The sequence below is a fragment of the Tachyglossus aculeatus genome, chromosome X1, assembly GCF_015852505.1.
Source record: "Tachyglossus aculeatus isolate mTacAcu1 chromosome X1, mTacAcu1.pri, whole genome shotgun sequence".
NCBI lineage: Eukaryota > Metazoa > Chordata > Mammalia > Monotremata > Tachyglossidae > Tachyglossus > Tachyglossus aculeatus.
This window is the reverse complement of record NC_052101.1, coordinates 98337443-98352570: the sequence shown is the minus strand read 5'-3', so window position 1 is coordinate 98352570 and position 15128 is coordinate 98337443. Positions and strand designations below refer to the sequence as shown.

Below are 15128 nucleotides of genomic sequence, written 5' to 3'. Positions count from 1 at the left end.
CAATAATTCCCACTGGACAATTTCCCATCAGGTTGCGGCCTACATTGTTCTCCAGGTGACCGAATACCACTGATAAGCAAGGCCAGGGGTCCTGACCCCTCCTTCCTCCCCCCCCCCGCCCCCCCACCTTACCTTCTTCCCCTCCCCACAGCACCTGTATATATGTTTGTACGTATTTATTACTCTATTTTATTTGTACATATTTATTCTATTTATTTTATTTTGTTAACATGTTTTGTTTTGTTCTCTGTCTCCCCCTTCTAGACTGTGAGCCCACTGTTGGGTAGGGACCATCTCTATATGTTGCCAACTTGTACTTCCCAAGCGCTTAATACAGTGCTCTGCACACAGTAAGCGCTCAATAAATATGATTGAATGAATGAATGAAAGGGAGGAACAGCTTCATCCTCTATTTAGTTGATATGTGAATCTCCCTGGTAAAACAGACTTTGGAAACAAAAGGAAAGGTATTTGTAGTGTGCTTACCTTGAGTAGCAAGGCTCAGCAGTACTTGGTTTCCATGTTATGAGGCCATCAAGCAGTGTTAGAGTTGAAAGAGCTCAGAGGGAAGGGGCGGGGGGGGGGGGGAAGAGAGAGAGAGAGAAAGAGAGAGAGAGAGAGAGAGACACACAAATGCAAGGTCCTGAGCACTGTGCTTCCACAGTGACTTGATGAAGGTCGAGTACTTCCATTATCACCTATGCATTTGGGTACTCCCTCCCAAGATAGCACTTATCTTCTCTTGTCATTTACTGTTGAGTATGGGGAGCCCAAAACAAGCTGCCTTATTAGCAACTGTCTGTGATCCCGCAAACAACACCAAGGAAGAGACTCACTGAAGGCACTGATGGGCTCTCCTGATGGGAAGCAGCATGGTGGAGTGGATAGAGCACGGGCCTGGGAGTCTGAAGGTCATAGGTTCCAATCCCTGCTCTGCCACTTGTCTGCTGGGTGACCTTGGGCAAGTCAGTTCACTTCTCTGGGCCTCAGTTACCTCATCTGGAAAATGGGGATTGAGACTGAGGGGGATTCAGACTGAGCCTCATGTGGGACAGGGACTGTGTCCATTCCAATTTGCTTGTATCCCAGGCACTTAATACAGTGCCTGGCACATAGTTATGGTATGGCACCACAATTATTATACTTGAGATAGGTGATTGCTGGCCTGTGGAGGCAGAGCATGGAGGAAGGTGTGGCCTTCTCTCCCTGCTCTACCCAGTAACAGGTCTGGACTAATCAGTGATTGCCACATAGAGCCACAGCTGTGATGTCTAAGGCATATAAAAGGCAGCAACTTTGACTAGAGAGGAAGCATGTAGAAGAAGCACCTCTGTAGGACACAGAGAAGCAAGTATTGAGGGAGAAGCACAGGGAAGCAGAAAGAAGAAGCACTGGCAAAACAGGCTCCCTTGACTAGTATTGGACCCTTGGAGGGGAGTGAGAGTGGGGATGTGTTTCTCCCTGGCTCATTAGTAAAACTAAGTCAAAGCTTTCCACAGTAACCTTAAGGGTCAGGGATGTGGTTTGACTCTACTACATGTCACTGAGGTTTCCCTGGTCCAGGAAGGTCCTGGGTGGTATGAACTGGGGGTGGGGGGCTCATGACATTGATTTGTCTCTGACCCACAGTGACTCCATGGGCACATCTCTCACAGAATGCCCCATCTCTATCTGCAATCGTCCTGGTAGCACATCCATAGAGTTTTCTTGATAAAAATTTGGAAGCGGTTTACCATTGCCTCCTTCCATGCAGTAAATTTGAGTCTCCACCCTCAACCCTCTCCCATGCCACTGCTGCCCAGCACAGGTGAGTTTTGACTTGTAGCAGATTGCCTTCCACTCACTAGCCACTGCCCAAGCTAGGAATGGAATGGATATGCCTCTGCTTGACTCTTCCTACTCTTCCTTCCATAGCCGAGACTGGTAGGGTACTGGAAACTCTCCAGGTGCGATCCTGAAAGGGGAACACTTGCCTCTAAATCTTTCAAATCTGTTGGTTCCCCTACTAATTTTAGTGTCTGTCCCTCCCACTAAGCTGAAATCTATTTGAGGGAATGGATCATATCTATTGCATATACTGGTGGGCTTAGCACAGTATTTTGCACAGATCAAGGGCTCAATAAATACTATTGATTGAGAAGATGATGATGATGATAATAATTATGGTACTTAAGCATTTACTATGTGCCAGGCACTGTACTAAGTTCTGGGGTGAATATAAGCAAATCAGGATGCTCCATGTTCTCAAGCCCCATTTTACAGATGAGGCACCACAGCAGACATGTGGCAGAGCCGGGACTAGAACCCAGGTCCTTCTGACTCCCAAGCCCGTGCCCTAGCCATTAAGCCACTTCACAGAGAAATGTAACCTTCTCTCTCCCCCCACTCCAGTCCATACTTAATTCCAATGTCCATATCATCTTTCTACAGAAACATTCAGGACATGTCACCCCCCTCTCCCCAAAAGTCTCCAGTGGTTGCCTATCCACCTCCATATCAAACAAAAACTCATCACCCCCTGCCTCCTCCTACCTCACTTCTCTCCTTCTACAACCCAGCCTGCACACTTCACTCCTCCGGTGCTAACCTTCTCACTGTGCCTCAATCTTGTCTGTCTCACTGCCCGAACCCCAGCCCACATCCTGCCTCTGGCCTGGAATGCCCTCCCTCCTCAAATCCGGCAGGCAATTACTCTTCCCCCGCCTTCAGAGCTTTTTTGAACGTACACCTTCTCCAAAAGGCCGTCCCAGACTAAGCCCCTTTTTCTCATCTCCGACTGCCTTCTGTGTTGCTCTGACTGGCACCCTTTGCTTTTCCTCCACCCTTCCCAGCCCCACGGCACTTATGTATGCATTTGTAATTTTATTAATTTGTATTGATGCCTGTCTTCCCCACTGTAGACTGTGAGCTTGTTGGAGGCAGGGATTGTCACTGTTTATTGTTGTATTATACTTTCCCAAGTGCTTAATACAGTGCTCTGTGCACACAGTAAACACTTAATTAATGTGATTGAGTGAATTGATTAATGCAATGACTTGCCCAAGGTCACACAGCAGACAAGTGGTGGAGCTGGGATTAGATCCCATGACCACCTGACTCCCAGGCCATGCCATCAAACAACATTTGAGAGCTGGATCATAAGATTTTAACAATAATAATAATGGCATTAAGTGCTTATGTATCAAGCACTGTTCTAAACACTGGGGTCCATACAATTTAAATCGTGCCAGACTCAGAGCCTGTCCTACATTGGGTTCACAGTCTAAGAGGGAGAACAGGTATGGAATCCCCATTTTAAAGATGAGGAAACTGAGGCCCAGAAAAGTTAAGTGACTTGCCCAAGGTCATAACAGGCAAATAGTCAGGATTAGAACTGACCCCCTCCCCCCCAGTTTGTTCTCTTTCCACTGGGCCACACTACTTTCTCCTCTAGTCCCCCCTGCTTTGAATCAGAGAAACTGTACATCCTAGGATTTATTTACCTTAAATACCTGAGTACTGAAGAACTTTACCAAAATTTCCTAAACAGGCTGATTAGTAGAATCAAAGGGATAGTTTTGCTTTAAAACTTATGGTTTTTTTTTTTTATCAACCAAGGTGTCACAAAATATTTATGAAACTAGTGATATACTAAGCCATGCAATAGCCACAAGCATTTTCATTTTTTGAAATGCCCCTAAATCAGAGCTGGAAACCCAGGAGGGGGTTGGGGGGGGGGGGGGGAAAGAGGTTCGTTCTTTTTATGTATTTTTTTTAAAACAGATTAAATTTGGGGGCAGTTAAAATTAAGCCCCTGAAGCAGTTGCAATAAAACCAAGATCACTTCATGGATAACCTTTGGTGGTGCCATTTTAAGTTAGACTACCCTGAGTGAATACACTGTTTCATCTCTACTTTCCACTTCTCGCACAGATGTAAAAATCAATGGCTTTTTCTACTGTTGCCTTCATGAATGTATTGTTGTTCTGGGAGTAAAGAGGTTTTTGGGGGCTTTTTTCCTAATAAAATATACTTAGATTGATTCTGGTTGGTATTGCTAAAATAATTATGGTCCCCTTTTCAATTTTATTGATTTCATTGACTCATTTTAATTTTTAAAAAAACCCACCAAAAACATTCATTTATTTCTGGAGGAAATTAGAAAAAAAAAGTATGTATATTGGGATCTATCTTGACACTACCTTTCTTGTAATAATAAAGACACATGCAATCAGATCAGACCCCGGCCCTGTCCCACATGGAGTTCACAAGTCTAAGACCGACAGAGAATAGGCACTTATTTTGTACCCTTAAATTCTTGGCACCGGGCCTGCCAGTTTTCAGATCACAGAGAAGACCCTGTCTCCTTCCTTAAGAACTTTCATCTTATTTGAAGGAGAAAGGAAATGGGTCCAAGCAACAGCAGCAGAGATTAAATCTAAGAAAAAGCTTTGAAAGAATAGGTTATTAATATGGTGTTTGTTAAACACTTACTATGTCAAACATTGTTTTAAGCACTGGGGTAGATACAAGTCAATCAGCTTGGACACAGTCCCAATCCCACAGGAGGCTCACAGTGCAGAAGAGTCACAGGTCTCCTGAGTAAGAAGTGAAATGGAAGACCAGCAGGATTTGAGCCCAAATCTGGTGTCAGACAAATGCTCCCTACCTCTAGAGAGAGTTCAGGAGCACAGTGAAGCCTTGGGAAATTAGACCCAACCCTGAATTATTCCAGGTCTAAAGTGCCCCCATGGAGGAGAGGTTAGTTCTGGTATCATTCCACGGGTGCAGGGGGTCCTCTGGGTTGGTCTAAGGTGAGCTTGTTACCGTCATCAGTACTGATTGACCACCTACATTGTACAGAGAACTGTACTAGGCACAACAGAGCACTGCAATAGGCACTTGAGAGCATACAGTCAGTTCTACCATAGAGTAGGGATTGTGTTGTTGAAGAACCTTGTCTTCAGGAAATCAGTGTAGTGTTCACATGATACACATATACTGCATCTTCTGACTTCATGTAGTATCATGATGCACATGACTTGTAGTAAGAAAGTTCCCCAATTCCATAACATTCCCTTCATAACACATAATGAATATTGTACTCCCAAGTGCTTAGTACAGTGCTCTACCCACAGTAGTGCTTAATAAATACCATAGATTGATTGAAAACATTCTAGTAGAACTGATTACAACACAAAGCCATGGTCCTGCCTTTGAGGATCTTACAGTCTAACAAGGGAGACAGATACAAATTACAAGCAAAGGATAGCTACAGATACGAGTGATACGAAGGGAAGTAGAAAAATACATGAGTCCTAATGTGGCTGATGGGATAATATGTCCAGAAAGGTGGGATTCTTTTGAAGATTTCCCCTTGGTGAAGATGGATTTTTAGGAGGGTTTAGAATTCGTGGAAGGACACAGCTTGTAAAATTTGAGGAATAAGGGAGTCCCATGCAGGGGGAAAGGCAGGGTTTTATTGGTCTTGTGTGGAATTGAACTCCAACCTTGGTCACATTTTACAGATCTGAGCTGTAACTAAAACCCCAAATCTACTTTTGCCTGTTCCTGCTATTGGATCCTCTATCCCTCTAGTCTGTAAACTCGTCCCTCTAAACTTTAAGCTCATTATGGGCAGGGAACATGCCCACTAATTCTGTTGTACTGTATTCTCTTAAGTGCTTAGTACAGTGCTCTGCACATGGCAAGTGCTCAATACCTACCATGGACTAATTGGGTTAGAAGATGCAACTAATGATTATTTCCTCCTTTGTGCTCAACTCAGTGTGAGAACTAGAATCTCTATAGCAAATTCAAAAAACATAGCTGAAAAGCCAACCTGGAATAACATAACCGACATAAAAATTTAGCTAAGGCCACCTCTATTTTCAGAGTTCTGTCTTATGCGAAAGGCTTCTGGAGTGATGCTTTAGATCCTGCATCAGGATGGTAAGGCCTAATAGGTTCTACTTCAGGTATCATATCGATTGACTATTGATATGACTATTTCTTCCCCTCCCATTTTATAAACTCATTCTATGTGTTGTGAATTACTGGACATGCATTCCTGGTGACCTTGAATAATGTGAATACACACAAGACTGGAAAAGACCAAATGAAACTGATTAACCTTTGAACTCCACACACAAATACAGACAGATTGGACAAGACTTTATTGATAATGATAATAGTTCCTTCTGGGCAGGGATCATGCCAAAATCTATTGTATTGTACTCTCCCAAATACCTTGTACAATGCTCTGCACACGATAAGCGCTTAATAAATACCACTAACTGATGGATGTAAGAGCTTACTATATGCCAAGCACTGAATTAAGCACAGGGATAGATACAAGATAGATAGGTTAGACACAGTCACTGTCCCACAGGAGGTTAACAATTTAAGTGAGAGGGAGAACAAGTAGTGAATCCCCATCAAGCACTTAGTACAGTGCTCTGTACACACTAAGTGCTCAATAAATATGATTGAATAAATTTTACAGTTGAGGAAACAGGCACAGAGAAGTTAAGTGACTTTCTCAAAGTCACATAGAAAGCAAGTGGCAGAGGTAGGATTAGAACCCAGGTCCTCTGACTCCCAGGCTCTTTCTCTTTCCCTTAGATCACTCTGGTTTGAGGACAACGTCAGAAAATATTTGTTTTCACTTTAAAGTCAATGGATATCAATTCTAGCCTGGATGTTTTCTGTTCATTAGCATAAAACTGTAGCACAGAAATATTTGTGATATCCAGTCGATAATTGGGCAGCCTTTTGATTGCATTGATTGGCTAAAAGTATTAAGCCTACTTATACTTAAATATTGCACTTTAAATGATCTGTGTTAAACTAAGTGTTCATATGCAAGAAATGCAACTGAAAAGTTACATTTGTGATAAATGCAGCTAGTCAACTAAATGAGGTTAGTTTTGTCAAACTTCAGGTCTTCAATTTTGCCACTTAATTTCCAGAAGTACTGAAGAATTTATTTTTTCTTGTAAATGAAAGTGCACTATCAGATATCTGATACATATGCCAAGTTTGATTTTAGTATAATATACATATATTATTTAATATTTATGGAGAAAGAACTCTAGAAGAGACTGAAATTCTAGAATGTAGAAATTTTATAAAAATGTGGTTTCCTGACAGTGCCCTTCTCTTACTCATACTAGACGTATGCAGAAGACAAGGTAACACACAGCATCCTAGCTTTCCTGCTCTGCACTCAGCCATTTATCCATTCAGCGAGGGAAAGGGAACATTCTCTGCATGTAAATAAACAAACTGATAAACAGTACCCATCAGGCATCCTTTTATTTCTCCCCCACATAAAGTGGGGTTAGTCTGACCCACATATACCCAGCATTCCACACTAGATTGGAGCATTTTGCCCTACTAGGCATCAATCAGGCAAAATTCTTCAAGATTATACTCTGGCATATAATAGGGTTTGGTTTTTTAACTTCCTTCAGCTGCAAATAGTGTGCTCTCACTGTACAGTTGTAGGGTGTGTACTGAGAACAGCAAATAGGTGCCTGGGGTTGGAGGGGGATTCCTTTACCTTTCTCTTTGCTGTGAGGTGGAAGAAAAAGCAGGGTGACAGGGGAACCAGTTTGGAGGGTGAAAGAGAAAGGATTCATCTCCTTCTTCGTGTCTTTTCCCTTTCTGGATCTCACACAAAAATGCAAACATATGCCTCAATCTCTGTACACACCCCACCACTGTAAAGTGAGAGCACAGTATTCACGGCTGAAAGAAGTTTAAAAACTCCAATCATACACCTCCATTTCCCACTCCCTTCTCCTCTTTGCCACCTCCCTTCTTATTTCTCTGTGTAACGAAGATAACATTCTTGCAGCTTCACCTCTTCTTTAAAAAAATCGTATTTGTTAAGCAATTACTAAAAGCTAGAAACTTTACTAAGTGCTGGGGTAGATATAAGCTAATCAGGTTGGACACAGTCCATGTCCCACATAAGGCTCACCATCTTAATCCCCATTTTACAGATAAGCGAACTGAGGCACAGAGAAGTTAAGTGACTTGCCCAAGGTCGCACAGCAGGCAGGTGGTGGAGGTGGAATTAGAGTTCAGGTCCTTCTGTCTCCCAGGCCCGTGCTCTGTCCACTAGACCATGCTACTTCTCTTTCCCTAGCCTTTCCTTGTGGAAACACTTTACTTAGCTATTTTTACAGTAAGCACAGTCCAATCGGCCCCTGCTAGCATTTAGGATGAATCAATTTTGGGAAGGCCCCACGTTGTGTGCGCCAGTAGGCAACAGACTGGGGAAAAGGTGGATTTCTTTTCCCACTAGATCTTATTCATTTCTAGTTTCTAATCCTGGCTCTGACTCTTGTCCGCTCTGTGATCTTGAACAAGTCACTCAACTCCTCTGTGTCTCAATTTCCTTGTCTGTAAAATGGGGATTAATTACCTTGATCTCCTCTACCTCACCACTGACTTCTTGCCCACATCCTCCCTCTAATCTATAACCACCCCCCGCCTTCATGTGTGACAATGCAACACTCTCCCACCTTCAAAGCCTTATTAAAATCACATCTCCTCCAAGTGGCTTTCCCTAACTAAACCCTCATCTCCGACTCCCTCTTCCCTTTGTGTCACCCTTGCACATGGATTTATGCCCTTTAAACATTTGATATTCACCATACCTTCAGCCACACAGCACTTATGTCTTGATCCATACTTTAATGTCTCGCTACCCCTCTAGACTGTAACCTCCTTGAGGGCAAGAAGCATATTTACCAACTCTGTTTTATTGTACTCTCCCAAGAGCTTACTACAGTGTTCTGCCCACAGTAAGCACTCAAATACAACTGATTATTTGACTGTTCTCCCTCCTACTTAGACTGTGAACCCCATGTGAGACGGGGACTGTGTCCAACTGGATTTTCCTGTTTCTATTCTAGTACTTGGCATATAGGAAGGACATAAATAGTATTACTACCATTTCCACCCCCTACACTCCCCTACAAATTACAAGTCTGTAATTTGTAGATGTTGGCCCTGGGAGAACAACTACTGCAGACTGTACTGTGAACTGGCCCCACCAAGCAGGGAAACACCTTGGGTTGTCTCCTTCCCTAAAGTCCAATCTGATTTGCTTGTATTCATCCCAGTGCTTAGTACATTGCCTTGTACATATTAAGCACTTAATACCATAATCATTATAATTATTATTTTCCCCACCCACCTTTAGGTGCCCATTCCACATACCTTAACTTTCTAGTTTCCCCTATCCCAACATGCTCCTGCTCATGCATGCACTGATCATCTCCCAAAGCATTCCAGATTTGTCCCAAGCAACAGACCAGAGCTGCAGGAAGAGAGCAGCTCTGGCATGAAAGGCAGAATGATTGGGAAGAAAGGATGTTCCATCCAGCCACACTTGATGGTGTTTTTGGGTGGAGGTTGGCGCCTCTGTTCTGTCTTGTATTATCGGGTATTTGGGCCCTCCAGGCCAATTTGATTATTCACTGTCAGAAGTGACTAGGGAGGTGGGGATTAGTCAGGGAATGTCTCCTGGAGGAGGCAAATTTTCAGGAGAGCTTTGAAAGCAGGCAGGGATGTGGTTTGACAAACTTGAAGGGAGAAGGGCCTTCAGAAAAGTGGAATGGTATGCTCAGTGGATCAGAAATGGGAGAGTAGAGAACAAGGTACAGCTGGGAAGAGTGACAAATGCAAGCTGGGGAGTAGCAGGCAAAGACAGCAAAAATGGTAAGAAGAAGCTGGTGAAGAGCCTTGAAGCAGTGGTTACAGATCTCTGATGTGGAGGAAAAAATAGGTAAACATTGGATGTCTTAAGAAGACCTACGCATTCTGAATGATGTTTTAGGAAGATGATCCAAACAGCTATATGTATGATAGCTATGACTAATCAGATAATTTGCTATTCCAGAAACAGACCAATACAAAACTTACTTTATGCTTCTTTCTCAAGGACTCACCTGTTAGATAAATCAAAATATCATCTTAGCAATAATCTCAATAAAACATCTTGATCGAAGCCATTAGAGTATTTTTCTCCTTAGAGAAATGCACCCTAACTGTTCATCAGGTTGAAAAAAAGGCACTGCAGAAACATTTCTTTTTCAAGAGAAAAACTAATAAAATACTATAAACATTTATTTCAATTCACTGGGGAAAGTGCATTTTTAAAATTATATTTCTTTTGACAAATAAATCATATTACTACATAGTGAATTTGAACAAAATTCATAGTGATAACCCATGTATTAAGTAACCCTATTATCTTGATTTCTTTATCATTTTTCACCCTTGGAGACAGCAAATCCTTTGAGAATAGGGGAATCTCTAAGTATAAATTCTTTCATAACCCCCCCACTGCCACCCCCTCTTGCTTTGTCCCATATGATGTTCTCATTAGCTTTTGGGAACAGTCGGGAACAAAATACAGTTTTTGTGAATGTCTAGATAGTGTAAAATTTCTGAATGGTTTCAAGTAATTTCACCAGTCACCTGTGCCTCATTTAATTCAGCAATATCCCATATTTCTTCTTGAGAAAACACTTACATGGAAGAAAATAAGAACTACCATTCCTGGGTTAGACAAGTAGTCCATCCAGCCTGGTATTCTGTCTCCATCTATGGCAATAAGATCCTTGCAAGAACTACTGGATAAAGCACAAGACTGGGAGTCAGTAGGTCATGGGTTCTAATCCTGGCTCTTCCACCTATCTGCTGTGTAACCTTGGGCAAGTCACTTCACTTCTCTGGGCCTCAGTTACCTCATCTGTAAAATGGGGATTAAGAGTGTGAGCCCTGTGTGGGACAGAGTCCAACATGACTAACTTGAATCTACCCGGGTGCTTACAAAAGTGCTTGGCATATAGTAACTACTAACAAGTACCATAATTATCATTAATTGTTATTAATATAAAATGCTTGCCATCCTAATGTTTAGGCTAGTAGCATCCTTAACTTTTTTATTTCTGCTCCCCTAATTTTCTTCTATTTTTTGCCTGCACAGCATTCAGTGACAACAAATTCTAAAATTTTTGCCACCCGCTCCTTGTATTAAACTTACTACCCTCAATCTTCAATTGGTAATAATAATAATTATGGTATTTAAGCACTTACTATTTGCCAAGCACTGTTCTAAGTGCTAGGGTAGATACAGGGTAATCAGGTTGTTCCACATGGGGCTCACACTTTTAGTCCCCATTTTACAGATGAGTTAACTGAGGGACAAAGAAGTTAAGTGACTTGCCCAAGGTCACACAGCAGAGATGGGATTAGAACCCATGACCTCTGACTCCTAAGCCCATGATCTTTCCACTAGCCGTGTCCTGGTGTTGAGGGATTTATTGGACAACAATTTTAGGCCTGCCCTGCCTATTTCATGATTTTGAAAACTTTAAACAAGGGCCCTTTCCCAGCCTTTTTCTTGCCAGTCTGAAGAGTACTAGCCCTATCTATCTGTACTTGTGAGGAAGCTTCTCCCTCTGCCTGACAAACTTTGTTGCCCTTTGTGGCTTTTCCAGCTTTATTATATGCTTCCTAAAATGTGGTGTCAACAACTGCTCATGATATCCCAAGAACAGACATACCATGAATTCATACAGTGGCAAAATGCTGCCTTTCGTTTTCACTTCTTATGCTCTTCCTGATTTTGGCTTTCCAGCTGTGCCTAAAGATTAGTTTGATGTGAATGGAGTCAACAATGACTCCAACATTACTTGAGTTGAGATTGACAGCTCAGAACCCACCATCATGTATTTAAAGTTTGGATTGTATTTCCCTGAGTGCATCACCTTACATTTGCTCATAAGGGAGCTCAGCTGCCATTGTATGGACCACTCACTCCTCTTGGAGGTCTTTCTGATGTTTATCCCTATATGCACAGCATTTCACTACCTGACAGGACTGAGTCACCTGCAAACTTGGAGATTTCACTGCACCCTCCATTTTCCAGATCATTTGTGAAAGCGTTAAAAAGTTGGTCCTAGTTCTGATCTGAAGGGGACCCTAATATTTACTTTTCTCCATCCTGAAAAGTAGCTGTTTATCCCTACCTTCTGTTTCATAGCTTTTAGGCAGTTTTTTTATCCACAAGAGAACATTTTCTCCAGCCCCATGACTACTCAGTTTTCCTTTAAAGTCCTTTAATGGGGTATGTTGGCAAAAACCTTTTGAAAAATCTAAATATATTGTGTCTAATGCTCTCCCTCTATCCACATGCTTGTTGATCTCTTAAAAGAACTCCAGCAGATTAGTGAGGCATGATTTTTCCCTTTCAGAAACCATGTTGTGTTTCTCCCCACAGGTTGTGTCTATCTTATAGATCTAACCAGTTTGCCAGGGATAGAAGACAGACTCACAAGTCTATAATTCCCGGGGAGTTCTATTGGCAAAATGAGTGGGGTGCTGGGACCAGACCTAAGAGATCATGGCTATTGTCTAATTCCAGATGATAAGACATGGAATCAAAGAGTTTATTGAAATAAAGTGGACTTTAACAGAACAATGATATGGGGGGGGGGGGGGGGCAATGTTCCTTTGAATCAGGAATGTGGCAAATCTATTGCTGTAACATGGTATAAGTCTTTCAAGAAGCAGTTAACTCTCTATAGCTCATGAAATGTTCCCTTACTGACTTTCCAATAACCAAACTTTTTAAAAAAAGAAACTCATTCTAAGGAGAACTCATTCTCCTGGACTCAATAGTTGCTGACCCATTTTGCGAGGTAACTTAGGAGTATGGTGGGGTGGGGAAGAATAGGGAGTGTGCATAGCTCTTAGGGGGTTCTCCCATCACTAAATAGGAATCCAAATACCCATGGGGATTGAGGAAATAAAACTGGTTTCTTCAGGGCAGGAGACAATCCAGAGGTCATCCCAAGTCTTTCTGGCTGTAGCAGATTCAAGCTAACTGCCCTAGGGAGCCACAAACCAAAAATTCCTACCCAAGGCACAAGGTGTTTGGCCAGAACAGGGCCAGCCTTAGGAATATAGCAAATGCACAGCTGTTTTAGCCACATTTGCTTTCATCCAGGAAGCTTCCATATTTGAAATTTCTCCCAAGCCTGTGTACACTCAGGGTAGACCATGTGGCATGAACATTTCTATGGTAAGCCATATTGTATATGGTATAAACTACCAGTTGATTTGGGAGCAGATAGGAGAAGTCTGCAATTTCTAACTAGCAACAAATCAGTTGCAGCACTGCGTCTGTTGCAAGACCTTTAAGGGTATGCAACTGACCTGTGCTGACCCAGATTAAGCAATACAGACCCTAAACATTGTGGATCCACAGACTGAAAGAGAAAAATCTAATATGAATGGGTCCAAGTTTTGGTGGGATGGGAAAAGGATGAGATATTGTGGTCACTTGAAAATAAAATTGGGATGAAGAAACACAGCTATGCATTTCAACTTCGATGAATATGTTTGCATGTGTGTAACTGCTAGATATGGGATACATCATTAAATTTGTGGCACAGCTGCATTCATTCATTTGTATATTTTGAGCACTGTGTGCAGAGCACTGTACTAAGAATTTGCTGCACCTACAAGCTTTATAGTACTAACTTTGGAATTCTTTTCAAGCGAGCCATAAATCTTCACTTTTGTGATCCCTGAAAAATTTCACTTAAAATATTTTCACAAGTTATCACTTTTAAGTGTAGTATATCTAGAACCCTTAGAAACATTTCAACATTTGACTCAGTGATAACTACCACTGTGAAGAGGAGAGTTCAGATAAAAAATATTTAATGAAAAATAAAAAAGGAATCAGTGGTATTGAGTGTTAACTGTGTGCAGAGCACTGTACTAAGTATTTGGGAGAGTACAACAGAGTTGGTAGACTTGTTTCCTGCTCACAAGAAATTTACAATCTAGTGTGGGAGACAGACATTAACATAATTTACAGATATGTTCATAAGAGCTGTGGGGCTGAAGTACCCTTTAAGTACTTGATATTTATTCTAACCTCTGCCCCGCTACGCTTATGTACATATCCATAATTTTTTAAATCTCCATCTCCCCTTCTAGAATGCAAGCTCCTTATGGTCAGGGAACACTTCTACAAACTTTGTTGTATTGTACTCTTCTAAATAGAGAACAGTTAGCTACACACAGGAAGCTCTCAATGCATACCACTGATTGACTGTCAGCATGACAGGTTGTGTTTTCAGCATTAACACAATTAAGGTATCAACAGGACATCCAAGGTGATATGTCCTGAAGGAAGGAGGAAATTTGAGATTGCACAGAAGGAGAGAAATCAGGACTAGAGTTGTTGATTTGGGAAATCATCAGGGTAGAGATGGCAGTTGAAGCCATGGGATTGAATGGGTTCTCCAAGGGAGTGGGAATAAGTCTAGTGATGGCATGTTTGATCCCTATGTGTAAATAGTTTTGTTTGCTTCTCCTGCTAGACTATAAACTCTTTGACCACAGAATTGTCTCTTCTAATTATACTTTCCCAAGCACTTTATGCTGTGCTCTGCAACTCTTCAAATCATACTAATTGAAATAGTATATAATTGTATACATATAAATACATTTTCTATTGTATTTGTTAAACACTGTTAGCCAAACATGTATTACATGCTGTGGTAGATGCATGTTAATTAGGTTGTACACTGTCCATATCCCACATGAGGCTCAGACTTAATCCCCATTCTACAAATGAGGCAACTGAGGCACAGAGAAGTTAAGTAACTTGTCCAAGGTCACAGCAGACAGGTGGCAAAGCCAGCATTACATTTGCCCAGATAATTTAATAAGAAGCCACGTGGCTTAGTGGAAAGAGCAAGGGCTTGGGAGTTAGAGGTCATGGGTTCTAATCCCAGCTCTACCACTTGTCAACTGTGTGACTTTGGGCAAGTCATGTAAATTCTCTGTGCCTCAGTTACCTCATCTGTAGAATGGGGATTAAGACTGTGAGCCCCACGTGGGACAAAATGATTACCTTGTATCTACCCCAGTGCTTAGTGCATAGTAAGAGTCTAACATACCATGATTATTATTAAATTGTATTTATTGAAAATTTACTGCATACAGAACACTGTACTACTACACTTGAGAAAGTATAATAAGGGTTATTAGACAAAAGCTTCTCCCTAAAAGGAGCACAGAGGTCAACATGATTCAAGAAGAAGCCC

The 15128-nt window shown here is 41.8% G+C and overlaps 1 pseudogene; it reads right to left on the bottom strand.

Moving 5' to 3' along the window:
* Positions 1-1817: 1817 nt before the first annotated feature.
* LOC119920274 lies at positions 1818-1964 on the bottom strand (annotated as a pseudogene).
* Between the last annotated feature and the right edge of the window lie 13164 nt (positions 1965-15128).